Here is a 14,952-nt window from a genome sequence, read left to right on the forward strand (position 1 = left end):
AAAGTACTAACACCACACATAACTGTTTTATCCAGGTTTTTATTAGAAAAAGTGGTAAATTTTGAAAATGTTAGTATTGTCGGCTATGGCAGAATAAATAGGACCGTTTTCCCTATACTGAAGATAGCAAGGGAATTCAAAATCAATCAGACTTCAGTTATATTACTATTTTGAAGCTTTTGATTAGAACATTTGATTTTTATCACAAAGAATAGAAATTTTTCCCTGAGAACAATACTGTGTTGAGAAAAGTGCTGAGTCATCATAATAAGTCAAATTGATGGGTACTGATATAAAACTTTATTCTAGGATTTCAATATTAACTATATTGTATAAAATGCACCAAACTATAGTTCTTTTGTATTTGTTTTCACCTTTCGCAATGATTAATTCAATTGGAAACACCAGAATTCAAGTCACGACAAATATTTTTAACTGAAATATTTGCCTTTTTTTGCTGTGTAATTCCCTAAATGTATACATTGGGTATTTCTCTAGACATAATCTATTAAAATGGGAAATTGTCTGGTTAAGTTTGTACTGTTTATGGAGTAAGACAATATTTGGTCATACTAGAAGCATTTTCAGTGTTATAATTGTCCATCTAAGAAAAAAAGAGGCCCACTTGAGGCTTAATTTAGATAGAATTTATACTCTCCTGTGTAAAGAATTGTTCACAATCTTGGCAATTCATGCAGCAAATATTTCAATAGTGCTTCATTTTGTAGTTTCTATCTTTTATTATATCAGGCATATATAATCTTTCATTTTCTACTGTTTGAAAGGACTTTTGTGGGAAATTAATACTCCCAAGGGACATAATTCAGCTTTTTCATAGATTAATACAGGCAACAAACGCAACTTCACAGCTGAGTATTTTGCATATTTAATGTTTTAAGTGTCTAATATCTTTGTTTTATCATCTCAAGACAGAATAATGGATTTTATAACAAGCTCTGAAATTTTGAACCACCATATGGCATATACTAAAGCATGGAATGGCGATTAGTATGAACAATCTTGAATTTGTGCTTATGTTGTAAATTTTGGATAAAATGAATACAAATTAAATGGAACCGTCATTTTTATCTGTTTAAATGGAACTGTTTATTATTCTTTTTAAATAAGATAAGATATGATTGGATACAGGTTGTTTATTAAGCCTTATCTGAAAGAAGCAGAGAAAGAGGTAAACCAGCATGTAGGGGTGGGGACATAAAATGATCCATGTTTCTTTAAGTAATGGGGACATACAAGTATTTATTATAGCCAAGGTTTTCACCATTACCCAGTATTGCATTAATGATGTCATAAGAATTCTTTATATCTTTATGTCACAGTATACTGAAGATAGCAAGGGAATTCAAAATCAATCAGACTTCAGTTATATTATACTATTTTGAAGCTTTTGATTAGAACATTTGATTTTTATCACAAAGAATAGAAATTTTTCCCTGAGAACAATACTGTGTTGAGAAAAGTGCTGAGTCATCATAATAAGTCAAATTGATGGGTACTGATATAAAACTTTATTCTAGGATTTCAATATTAACTATATTGTATAAAATGCACCAAACTATAGTTCTTTTGTATTTGTTTTCACCTTTCGCAATGATTAATTCAATTGGAAACACCAGAATTCAAGTCGCGACAAATATTTTTAACTGAAATATTTCCTTTTTTTGCTGTGTAATTCCCTAAATGTATCACTTGGGTATTTCTCTAGACATAATCTATTAAAATGGGAAATTGTCTGGTTAAGTTTGTACTGTTTATGGAGTAAGACAATATTTGGTCATACTAGAAGCATTTTCAGTGTTATAATTGTCCATCTAAGAAAAAAAGAGGCCCACTTGAGGCTAAATTTAGATAGAATTTATACTCTCCTGTGTAAAGAATTGTTCACAATCTTGGCAATTCATGCAGCAAATATTTCAATAGTGCTTCATTTTGTAGTTTCTATCTTTTATTATATCAGGCATATATAATCTTTCATTTTCTACTGTTTGAAAGGACTTTTGTGGGAAATTAATACTCCCAAGGGACATAATTCAGCTTTTTCATAGATTAATACAGGCAACAAACAAAACTTCACAGCTGAGTATTTTGCATATTTAATGTTTTAAGTGTCTAATATCTTTGTTTTATCATCTCAAGACAGAATAATGGATTTTATAACAAGCTCTGAAATTTTGAACCACCATATGGCATATACTAAAGCATGGAATGGCGATTAGTATGAACAATCTTGAATTTGTGCTTATGTTGTAAATTTTGGATAAAATGAATACAAATTAAATGGAACCGTCATTTTTATCTGTTTAAATGGAACTGTTTATTATTCTTTTTAAATAAGATAAGATATGATTGGATACAGGTTGTTTATTAAGCCTTATCTGAAAGAAGCAGAGAAAGAGGTAAACCAGCATGTAGGGGTGGGGACATAAAATGATCCATGTTTCTTTAAGTAATGGGGACATACAAGTATTTATTATAGCCAAGGTTTTCACAATAACCCAGTATTGCATTAATGGTGTCATAAGAATTCTTTATATCTTTATGTCACAGTATATATTTCTTGAGATAGAATTTTCTTATACTTTGCTAAAATGAAGATTTTACTATGCTTTTTTTCAAAAATATAAAGTATGGGTCACCGTGCTATTTTCCAAGCTATGAGTCGTTGAAAATTGCCTAAATTTGGTTAGATTGTTCATGAAAAAACACATTTATGTGCATAAAAAAAATCTATGAGATATAATTTTGAAAGAAATTGTGAGAAGATAGGTTTTATAATATGTTTTAAGAAAATAAAAAGAAAAAATGGTGTCGCCGAACTTGTTTTCTTGCTACAAGTAAAAATTAAAAATGTCCCTATCAGTCCAGTCAGGAACATATATATATTAGATATACTGTTCCCAGGTCCAGTATATAATTTTTACTAAAAGAGTTATCTCCTCTTAAATGGCTTATTTAAAATGATTCTAAAAACACAAAATTTGATATTTGTTTAAATATTTTGAGTTATACAATAAATCATCAAGTTTTCTTTATATAAATAAACAGTCTAACCAATAAATTGCAAATCTGTCTCCAAATTTGCAGATTTGGGCAAATATCTAGACCGATTTTGTACTGGGATTGTACAATCCAAGATGGCGGTATACCATGAATCTACCTTAATCATTTTTCACTTTCACTTCACTTACTTATAGGTGGCACGGTAGTATTTCCTGGTCCATAAGGGATAATGATAGCCTTTTTAGAATTTTCACCACTTTCTAACACTGCCAAAAATTCTACATTCACAGTTAACTGAAGTACTTTCATTTTACTATTCAGAAATGAATTTGAATGTGTATCATGACCGTTTACTTTTTTTGCTATTTTTAAAAACCTAATGCCACTAGTGCATTTAGGTCTTTTATCGTGCAGTGAATACAAAATTCTCAAAAATTCTCAAAAATTCATTTTCATCTGTATGTAAAATTATTTCATATTTTCCTACACCTGACTCATCCCTCAGTTTGGGAAAGTATGTTCAGTTGATACTGTATTTTTTGTCAATCACACTGTTCGGATACATTGACTTAAGTAACAAAAGAGCAACCTAAATTCTGGAATGCAAATACTACCGTGCTACATGTACCTATATTCCCCTGTAATTTATACAATATATTTGGTTTACAGTTTGATTCAGAAGAAACACCGACATAGCTAGATATTACAATTAATTATCTAATTACTACCACAATTTGATATTAATAAGTATTGTAATTTTCATTGTTATTAATAAATGTAATGTCAGTATTACAAATCTAATCTTGAATCAATCCTAATCCTATCTTATTTTTGGGAAATATTTTTACAAATTCAAATGTGACGTCACTTTGTGTGTTTTTTTAAGAATTTCAAATGTGACGTCACTTTGTGCGTTGAGGCTTTGGCTAACTCGGCTGTGTATTTTTATGTGTTGGATTAAGTTGTTTTATGTAATGTATCCGTTTTTATTCTGTAGTTAGTCCCCACTTCGGTTTTATCATGTATATCTATTATATAGTCATTTTATAAAATTTACTGTTTGCAAAATTATAAATTATTCTAAATAATAAGGATGTTCTTGTCCCAGGCAATAAACCCTGGCCGTGTTAGGCGCAACTTTTTGGAAGTTTTGGTCCTCGGTGCTCTTCAGCTTTGTACTTGTTTTGGCTTTCAGACTTTTTTCATCTGGGCGTCACTGGTTGGTCTTGTGTAGACGAGACGCACGTCTGGCGTATTGAATTTTAAGCCTAGTACCTTTTGTTAGCTATTATTCGTGTGTTTCTTTGTCCTATATGTTCTCCCATTTAATTGTATTGTGGTCCTGGCATGTGATGTTGTCGTTTTGGTGTTGTGTTTGACGTTGCCATAAAAGCGGGAGGTTTGGCATGCCACAAAACCAGGTTCAACCCACTTTTTTTTCTTAAAATGTCCTGTACCAAGTCAGGAAAATGGCCATTGTTATATTAAAGTTCGTTTCTGTGTGTGTTACATTTTAATGTTGTGTTTTTGTTGTGTCGTTGTTCTCCTCTTATATTTGATGCGTTTCCCTCAGTTTTAGTTTGTAACCCGGATTTGTTTTTATCTCTATCGTTTTATGAGTTTCGAACAGCGGTATACTACTGTTGCCTTTATTTAACGAAAGTTAAGATTTTGACATCATTATTTTGCACAAATATAGAGTCTAAGTCAGATATATTATAAGTACGCTGATGTTGCACAGTTCGAATGATGCACTGCCAATTTAACAGTTTACGTCAGAAGATCTCAGAACTTCAAATTTTAAAATTCAAATTTTAATGTCAATCATTGGGATGGCCAACTCGGCAACTGATTACCATAATTGCCTTTTGTTTATTTAGTCTTAAGGCATGTAAGGGATTTAAATCGGGATAATATATAAAATGTCCGGCTGGCTAACAATAATTTTGGAAGCCCTGATTACATGTATCTCCCCATAATGATAGATTGTTGAGAAAATTAGAGTTATCTAACATTAATCACAGAGAGGGGTAAGCTAACAATTTTTAATTAGTCCCCTACCAACGAAGTCGAAAGGGACTTTAGGTTTGCACTCTGTCCGTCTGTCTGTCCATCCATCCGTCAGTCTGGCAACTCAGCTTTCCACACTTTTTTTCTTCGTTCTTGAAGATATTGATTTGATATTTGGTATATAGTTTTATAATGACAAGTTATAGATCAAGTTCGAATTTTGTTCCGGTCTGATGATTTAGTCCAGAGTTATGGTCCATAAAAAAAATCCATAACTAATGTTAAGAGTACTATGTTAAACCATATATCTGTACAAAGGGAGATAACTCATTTTTTAAAAGACATTCTTTGGTAAATTGTTTGATGAATTTTGTGGCAGGTTTATATGTTACTTTGTATAAACTAATTTTCTGATGGCTACATGTATATATATATATTTTTTTTTTATTAAGTGAAATCCTTTAATTAGATAATAATCTATTTTCATTAAAGTATATATTTCATTACATTACATTGTGTAGATAAAAGTTGTTGACATTTTATAGATAAGTTACAAATCTATATTAGTTTGTGACAAATGAAAGAAAAAAATATTTGGAACTATTAATTATATTTGATTGTAATTCGAAAATAGATATACATTGTATTACATCATAACTTATGTTAGAGTGTTATAGGTTTTCCACACTTTTTTTCATCATGCTTGAAGATATTGATTGACAATTGGTATATAGTTTTATCATGACAAGTTACAGATCAAGTTCAAATTTTTGTTTCAGTCTGATAATTTTGTGCAGAGTTATGGAACTTCGACTTGAAAAAATTCTCTCATATATTCAGTTTTCCACACTGTTTTTAGTCATGCTTGAAGATATTGACTTGATATTTTCTATTTGTTTACACCATGACAAGTTATAGAATAAGTTAGCATTTTGTTCCAGTATAATGAATTTTTAACCGGTAGCGGACTATGTATTGCCATGCAATACTCTCAGAATGCTTGTTATAGCTTAATTAACGTTAAAACAATTTTCCACTAAAATGAATGTTACTTTATTCAAATATAAGGACTTTGTTAGCAAAACCTACTAATCTTATTAGATATTATGAATTTTTATGACATTAGATAAACAGCTAACTAGTATATTATTCCAAGATACATCAAGATTGAAAAGACTAAACGAGAGAGTTCACAATGATCTGAATATAAACCAGTTTGAAAACTAACAGCTTAATCATGTGTTATTACTAGTTCAGATCATAGTAAGATAAGAACATTTCTAAACTTCAAAGAAAAGCACAGAAGAATAAGGCTATCACCACTTGGCATCATTCTAAAATAGACTGTAAAGAAGCTACTGCTTAATTTGATGAAAAGCTACAACTCTATCTAGCTACTGAGAAGAGCTACAGTGTTTATATATAAATTAAGCAGCACATAAACAGTAACAAGAAAGGCTGTTAACCTGTGAACTGTAGACGGCAGCAATTTCAATATTTAAACATCAGATTGATGAAAAAAACAGAAACTACATGAGACAAAACAGAAACTGCAATTCCATTAAACCAGTACATCCTACCCTTACTATGAAATCACATTCTCTCACAGATTAACTCCCTCTCTAATTTCCACTCACAATCATATACCATCACCCTCTCCATCATTTTATTTTTTATCCCTCCCTTTCTTGCCCTTTCACTTTTTCGTAACACCCTTAACCACCTACCACCTATACCCCTTCTGCTTTGTGTTAAGTCCCTATGAGAAGATTGGGTTAGTAGATGAATACAATATTATAAGATGTACCAGAAATGGAAGAATTTACATTTTAGAAATATGAAGGAAATTTAGAACTAATTGATACCAAACATAAACATATGATACTGAGCCACTTTTAGAAATGTAGTCTTATTTTCTACACATAATGGTCATCATAGCATTCGTACAAAAGATTAACAGCCAAAGTTACAGAAAGCCAACTTGTGTAATGTAAATTTAAAAATAGAATGCCAAAAGTGTATATTTAACTCTCAATTTTAAAGTGTTTTGGATGTTGTTGATGAAAAAATGCCAAATGATATAAAAATATGAATAGTAAAATAACATGTAAAAGCAAAAAGCCAAATGAAAAAATGCCAAAGTTAAAAAATGCTAATGGTATTAAAAATACCTGTCTGCTAATGTACTAGCCAGCCGTCCTGTGGGTTAGCTAGACTTTAAGGTGCTAGTATGAGCCAAAATTTGTTCCTGTGAAAAAAGTTCCAGTGGAACTAATATCACAGGAAATATGTTCTGGGAGAACTTTTTTCACAGATGATTTCTATATAATTTGTGCCATCTCTATAAAATTTGTTCCACACTTTACCTGGTGAAATAAGTACCGGGGTGGTGAAATTTGTTCCCTACCTAGTGAAATAAGTTCCAGGTTTATGAGATTTGTTCCTTACCTGGTGAAATAAGTTCTAGGTCTGTGAGATTTGTTCCTCACCTGGTGAAATAAGTTCCTTGTCTGTAAAATATGTTCCAATGGTTAAACAAGTTATCTTATATACTGAGCATTTGTCATCAGTGCGTTTAAAGTTATCATTCATATGCATTATAAAAATAAGTATTATATTAATAATATAAGCAAAAAGTATAAATCATCCAATTCAGATCCTGTGGAGTATAGCAAATGTTTAGCATGTTTAGTTATATACTCTGTAAAAATATCAAAATGACACTTTTGAGCCAGAAAAGAGTAGAATAAGAAAAATCATTCAGAAAAAAAGTATAGTTAAGGATGAACATATGTACTTATTTGAAAAGGACATAATAACTGATCAATTGTATCAAAAGACATGTAGTTTCAAAAGACATACTCTATTGAAACTGTGTCATGACCTAAGTACATGTATGACAAGAACAAGGGGCCATATGACAGTTAAAAGGAACCAAGGAGGAATACTACATAAAAAATAAATACAAATTATAATACTTTTCAATGGCTTTATTTCGTATCTTCATCCTATGGTTACAGACATCCCTTGATTGCAAATGTATCCCATGCAAGCACACTCGGTACAGCATTTAGCTTGCATTATAATTTAAGTGTAACAAGAAAATATTTCGCTGTGCAATATGTTGCAAAAGTACTAATTTCTGTGAAAATATGTTTGAGCGGAACTTATTAATTTCTATGAAATATGTACATGTTTGTTTAAAACTAATATCACAGAAACTTAAATATTTATCTTATTTATAACTCTAAATACATGTAATATTAATTGGAACAAAATTCATGGAGCTATGATATTTGTTCCGGAACTTATTTCACATTTGGTCATAAAATTAGTTCTGGAACAAATTTTACAGTGCTGGAACATATTTTCTGTGATATAAATTCCGATGGAACATATTTCCTATGAAATTTGTTCCGGTGGATCAATTGTCACGCCGGAACAAATTTTTTGTTACACTAGTTCACCAAGACAAACGCCCGCAGTGGGTCACCTATCTTTTTCTTTTGGAGTACCAGTTTTTTAGTCTCCGATTTGACTTGGGGGGCTTAAAATTAACTGAGATAAAATTGAAAAATATATAAAAAAAACAGTCATATGTACAATTTAAAAATTTTGTCTTAAAAAAGGAAAAATATCCCCTTTGACCCGCATTCCCAAATGGATAATAAATTGCTTCGCTGAGTGCAGCTGGATATGACCGCAGAGGTTCAACACTGAACAGTTGGGGCAAAAATGAACACAATATTCGCGCTTGATACAGGTCTGAATTTGGATTGTAATTAAATATTTGACAGATACCAGGTTTCTGACACAGAATAACTGTAGTCAAAGAACTTAGAATTGGTTATATTATTTGAATTTATATTCAATGTTTTGCTTTTGTGCAATACACTATGCTGTTGTGAATTGAATATTTGAAGACATTTTTTTTTTAATACTGTGCTATTGCTTAATACTGTGCAATTTAAGATTTCTTGCTATTGCGCAATACTGTGCAATAAGATATTTCTTGCTATTGTGCAATTGAAGATTTCTTGTTATTGTGCAATACTGTGCAATTGATGATTTCTTGCTATTGTGCAATACTTTGCAATTGGTTATTTCTTGCTATTGCTCAATACTGTGCAATTGTAAATTTCTTGCTATTGTGCAATACTGTGCTATAGCGCAATTCTATGCAATTGGAAGATTTCTTGCTATTGCACAATACTTCATATGATAACTTGTGTGTTTCTCCTGTCATATCAATATTTTTTGCTTTTACATATATCTAATATAATTGATTGAAAAATGGAAAATTAAAAAAAAATACATAAAATTTATGACCATCCCCCCTCCCCAATTATTTTGACCCCCCTTGAAGTAATTACCCCCAAACTCAATCCCAGCCTTCTCTTAGAGGTATGGTACCTTGCAGTACAATTTCAGAGAGATCCATACACTTAAACACAAGTTATTATCTGGAAACAAGAAAAATGCTATTTTTTTGCCCCTTTATTGGCCCCTATATCCTGAACTTTTAGGCCAATTACCCCCCAACCTCTTACCAAGTCTTCACATTGAGATATGGAACCTTGTAGTACAATTTCAGAGAGATCCATACACTTACACACAAGTTATTGTCCAGAAACTACAAAATTGCTTGTTTTTAGCCCCTTTTTTGGCCCCTCATTCCTGAACATTTGGGACAATTACCCCCAAACTCATACCCAGTCTTCCCATTGTGATATGGAACCTTATTGTACAATTTCAGAGAGATCCATACACTTACACACAAGTTATGGTCCGGAAACTACAAAATTGCTTGTTTTTTTTATCCTTTTTGGTCCCCAATTTTTTTAAAACCATTGGTACCATAACCCAAAACCAATCCCAGTGTTCCCATTGTGATATGGAACCTTGTGGTACATTTTCAGAGATATCCATAGACTTACACACAAGTTATGGTCAGGAAACTACAAAATTGCTTGTTTTTTACCCTTTTGGGGCCCTTAATTTTTAAACCTTTGGTACCATTACCCCCTAAATCAATCCCAACCTTCCCTTTGTGGTATTGAACTAGACAAATGCTTGTTTTTTGTCCTTTGTTTGCCCCCAACTCCTGCATGTTTGTGGCAATTACCCCCAAACTCAATCTCAGCCTTCCCTTGACATGGAACCTTGTGGTACAATGTCAGAGAGATCCATACACTTACACACAAGTTATTGTCCAGAAACTACAAAAATGCTTTTTTTTTTTTACCCTTTTTGGCCCTTAGTTCCCAATCTGTTGGCACCATAACCCCCAAAATGTGGCATTAAACATTGTGGTATAATTTCAGACCAATCGAAAATACTTTTACACAAGTAAGTATCCTGAAACTAGAAAAATTCCTGTTTTGGGCCCCTTTTGGGCCCCTAATTTCTAAGCGGTTGGGACCATCATCCCCAAAATAAATCCCAACCATCCTTTTGTAGTAACCTTCTTAAAAAATTTCATAGAGATCCATTCACATAAATTCAAGTTATTGTCCGGAAACCAAATATGTCTTTGGATGACGATGCAGACGATGCTGACGATGCAGACGACGACATCATAGCATTATAGGAACCCAAAAAATTTTTTGCGGTCGCATAAAATTGTAAACAAGAATATAAGGATGGTATGAGAGCCAATGAGACAACACTTCTCTCTGTCAAAGAAACAATGTATTAAAAGTAAGCAATATATATATATAATAGGTTAAAATATGTTTAGTAATAACATGGCTATTATATTATACTTTAATCGTAAGAAAAAAAATTATAGAAATTTTAGTATTAACATGATTAAATATGGCTATATACAGTGACATATGTTCATGGACACTTTTTCATACTTAAGGCCATTTTTCATAGGAAAATTGTGGCTTGGACACATTTAAATAAGTAAATATTGTCCATGGACAGTATTTATATTTATTATGAAAAAATTTTGTTAGACATTATTTCATAGGGAACATTATTAAGTCCTATGAAACCTCCTCCCCCACCCAACACATTCTTTAAATTCCTGTCCAAAGTCAGGAGCCTGTGATTGAATGGCTGTAATTCTAATATTATAGTTTTAGCCTAAATCAGACATAGGTTTTCTCATTTTATTTCATTTTTTAAATTGGTTCATGACTGCCTTTTATAGCTTGCTATAGAGTTTTATGGCTTTAAGGATCATTGTTGAAGATTGTATGATGACCAAAAGTAGCTAGCATCTACATCATTTGGTATTTGGTGTATAAGTGTCTCATTTGCAATTATACAACAACTCCTTACTTTAGCTCACCTGGCCACAGCAAGACAAGAAATATGACAAGGACAAAACTGTTGGTTAACTCTGTAAAGGAGTAATTGCCCCTAATTGATGATTTTTACCAATTTTAGTGATTTTCCTTTTAATTCAAAAACTATAAAAGATAAAATAAATGGGGAATGTGTCCATAGGGACTCAGATGATGTCCCCGCTAGCATATAACGTTATAAAGGGACATAACTCACTAACTGTATAAGTGACGCTACCAAAATTTGAACTTAAACTGAGTTTTGTGGTAATAAGCATTGTATAAACATTTCATAACATTTAGTTGAGACAAACTGAAGTTGGAAACAAAAAATTCAGCAACTTTTCTATTTGTAAAAAAAACATAACTTTTGAACTGTAAAAGTGACACCACCAAAACTCAAACTCAATCTGTGTTTTGTGGTAATGAGCATTGTGTATAAGTTTCATATCATTTGGTTGAGTCAAACTGAAGTGGGAGAACGTAACAAAAATTCAGCATTTTTTTTTCATTTGTAAAGGGGCATAACTCTTGAATGGTAAAAGTGATGCCACCAAAATTCAAACTTGTCTTGTGTTTTGTGGTAATAAGCATTGTGTTCAACGTTTCATAACATTTGGTTGAGGCAAACTAAAGTTAGAAAACCGAAACCAATTTTGGGATGTATTTACGTACAGACAGACAAGGGTTAAACTTAATGCCCCCTCAACTGCGGCAGGGGCAATAAAAAAATTCAGAGCAGAAATGATCATGAGGACAAGATTCACAAAATAATCACCAAAACAAAATCTTCAGATATTTTTTTTAATATTGAAAAGAAAATGTATGGTTTTTTTGGGGGAAAACTCAGAAGTACTCCATTTAAATGTTATTGCCACTGAATGTTAATCAAACAAGTAACCATGGTAACTACATGTAGTATGTTAATTTGGATACTGTTGTTTTGTGTATCATACTTTGATATTTTTATACGACCGCAAAAAATTTTTGCGGTCGTATATTGGTATGACGTTGGCGGCATCGTCTGGCGTCGTCCGAAGACACATTGGTTTTCGCACTCTAACTTTAGTTTAAGTGAATGGATCTCTATGAAATTTTACCATAAGGTTCAATACCACAAAAGGAAGGTTGGGATTGATTTTGGGGGATATGGTACCAACAGTTAAGGAATTAGGGGCCAAAAAGGGGCCAAAAATAAGCATTTTTGTAACTTCCAGACATAACTTGTGTGTTAGTGTATGAATCTCTCTGACATTGTACCACAAGGTTCCATATCACACAGGGAATGCTGGGATTGATTTTGGGGGTAATTGCCTCAAAATATTAGGAATTAGGGGCCAAAAAAGGGGCAAAAGACAAGCATTTTTCTAGTTTCATGACAATAACTTGTGTGTAAGTGTATGGATCTTTCTGAAATTGTACTACAAGGTTCCATATCACAAAGGGAAAGCTGGAATTGAGTTTGGGGGTAATTGCCCAAAACGTTTAGGAATAAGGGGCCAAAAATAAGCATTTTTCTAGTTTCCAGACAATAACTTGTGTTCAAGTGTATGGATCTCTCTGAAATTGTACCACAAGGTCCCATATCACACAGGGAATGCTGGGATTGATTTTGGGGGTAATTGCCTCTAATTATTAGGAATTAGGGGCCAAAAAAGGGGCAAAAAACAAGCATTTTTCTAGTTTCATGACAATAACTTGTGTGCAAGTGTATGGATCTTTCTGAAATTGTACTACAAGGTTCCATATCACAAAGGGAAAGCTGGAATTGAGTTTGGGGTTAATTTTCCCAAAACGTTTAAGAATAAGGGGCCAAAAAGGGTCCAAAAATAAGCATTTTTCTAGTTTCCAGACAATAACTTGTGTTCAAGTGTATGGATCTCTCTGAAATTGTACTGCAAGGTACCATACCACAAAGGGAAGGCTGGGATTGATTTTGGAGTGTATTTAGATTCTTAATTTTTGGTCCCGTTTTCAAATTGGTCTACATTAAGGTCCAAAGGGTCCAAAATTAAACTTAGTTTGATTTTAACAAAAATTGAATTCTTGGGGTTCTTTGATATGCTGAATCTAAACATGTACTTAGTTTTTTGAATATGGGCCCAGTATTCAAGCTGGTCCAAATCGGGGTCCAAAATTAAACTTTGTTTGATTTCAACAAAAATTGAATATATGGGGTTCTTCGATATGCTGAATCTAACCATGTATTTAGATTTTTGATATTTGGGCCCGGTTATCAAATTGGTCCACATTGAGGTTTAAAGGGTCCAAAATTGAACTTTATTTGATTTCATCAAAAATTGAATTCTTGGGGTTCTTTGATATGCTGAATCTAACCATGTATTTAGATTTTGGATATTGGAATACCACAAAGGGATGGTAAGAATTGTCTTTGGGAGTTATGGCTCAAACCGTTAAGGAATAAGGTGCAAAAAAGGGGGGAAAAGGGTTTCCAGGTTAATGGACAATTACTTAAGTACAAAACATAATTTAAAAGGCAGTGTAAGGTTGGTAATTGAGACTAATTTGAATATCTCACCTTAACTGTTTTTAAATTATGTATATTGGAAATTTGCCAAAAACTTTATTATTAATAAATTCCATTGGAAATTTGCCAATAACTTTAGTTTAATAAACTTCATTGCATTTTTTCTAGTTTCCAGACAATAACTTGTGTGTAAGTGTATGGATCTCTCTAAAATAGTAACTGGGGGGGGGGGGGGGGGGGTGCGAAAAGTTGGGGGGGGATTTTTTTTTCCAATTTTTTGGGGTTCATATTTTTTTTCTTCAAAGTTTTTGTAATCTTCAATTGCACAGTATTGCGCAATTTCACAGTATTGTACAATAGCACAATATTGGGCAATAGCAAGAAATCTTCAATTGCACAGTATTGCGCAATAGCAAGAAATCTTTAATTGCACAGTATTGCGCAACAACACAGTAAGCACAAAAGCACAGTATTGCACAATAGCACAGTATTGCGCAAGTGCAAGAAATCTTCAATTACACAGTATTGCGCAATAGCAAGAAATCTTCAATTGCACAGTATTGCGCAATAGCAAGAAATCTTCAATTGCACAGTATTGTGCAATAGCAAGAAATCTTCAATTGGAAATAAATACAAATCTTTTAACCAATTTCAATGGGATTAATTTAAAGTCTTTAATTTTTGGGGGTTCTTACCTTGTATTACTTTTTTGGATATTGGGCCCCATTTTTAAATTGGTCTACATTGAGGTCAAAAGGGTCCAAAATTAAACTTTGTTTGATTTCATCAAAAACTGACTGATTGCGGCTGTATGATATGCTGAATCTTATTTTGCATTTAGATTTTTTATTTTGGGCCCTGTTTTCAAATTAGTCCATATTAAGGTTTGAAGGGTCCAAAATTAAACTTTTGATTGATTTCAACTAAAATTAAATTTTTGGTGTTTCTTTATATGCTAAATCTAACCATGTTATTAGATTTTGGATATCAGACCATTCTAGGTAAAATGAATGTCCCATTTCAAATTTTTAAGCTCTTTGACCACATTTATTTTGTGTCAGAAACCTATATTATGTCAAAAATTTGATCACAATCCAAATTTAGACAGTATCAAGCTTGAATATTGTGTCCAAACTT

The 14,952-nt window shown here is 32.2% G+C and overlaps 1 long non-coding RNA gene across 17 annotated transcripts in view; it reads left to right on the forward strand.

Annotated features, from left to right (window-relative positions):
• The window catches only part of LOC127705768 (uncharacterized), a 73,255-nt gene that overhangs the window by 50,464 nt on the left and 7,839 nt on the right, over positions 1-14,952 (forward strand). The window lies entirely within an intron of this gene.

The sequence above is a fragment of the Mytilus californianus genome, unplaced genomic scaffold (genome assembly GCF_021869535.1).
Source record: "Mytilus californianus isolate M0D057914Y unplaced genomic scaffold, xbMytCali1.0.p SCAF_6, whole genome shotgun sequence".
NCBI classification, from domain to species: domain Eukaryota; kingdom Metazoa; phylum Mollusca; class Bivalvia; order Mytilida; family Mytilidae; genus Mytilus; species Mytilus californianus.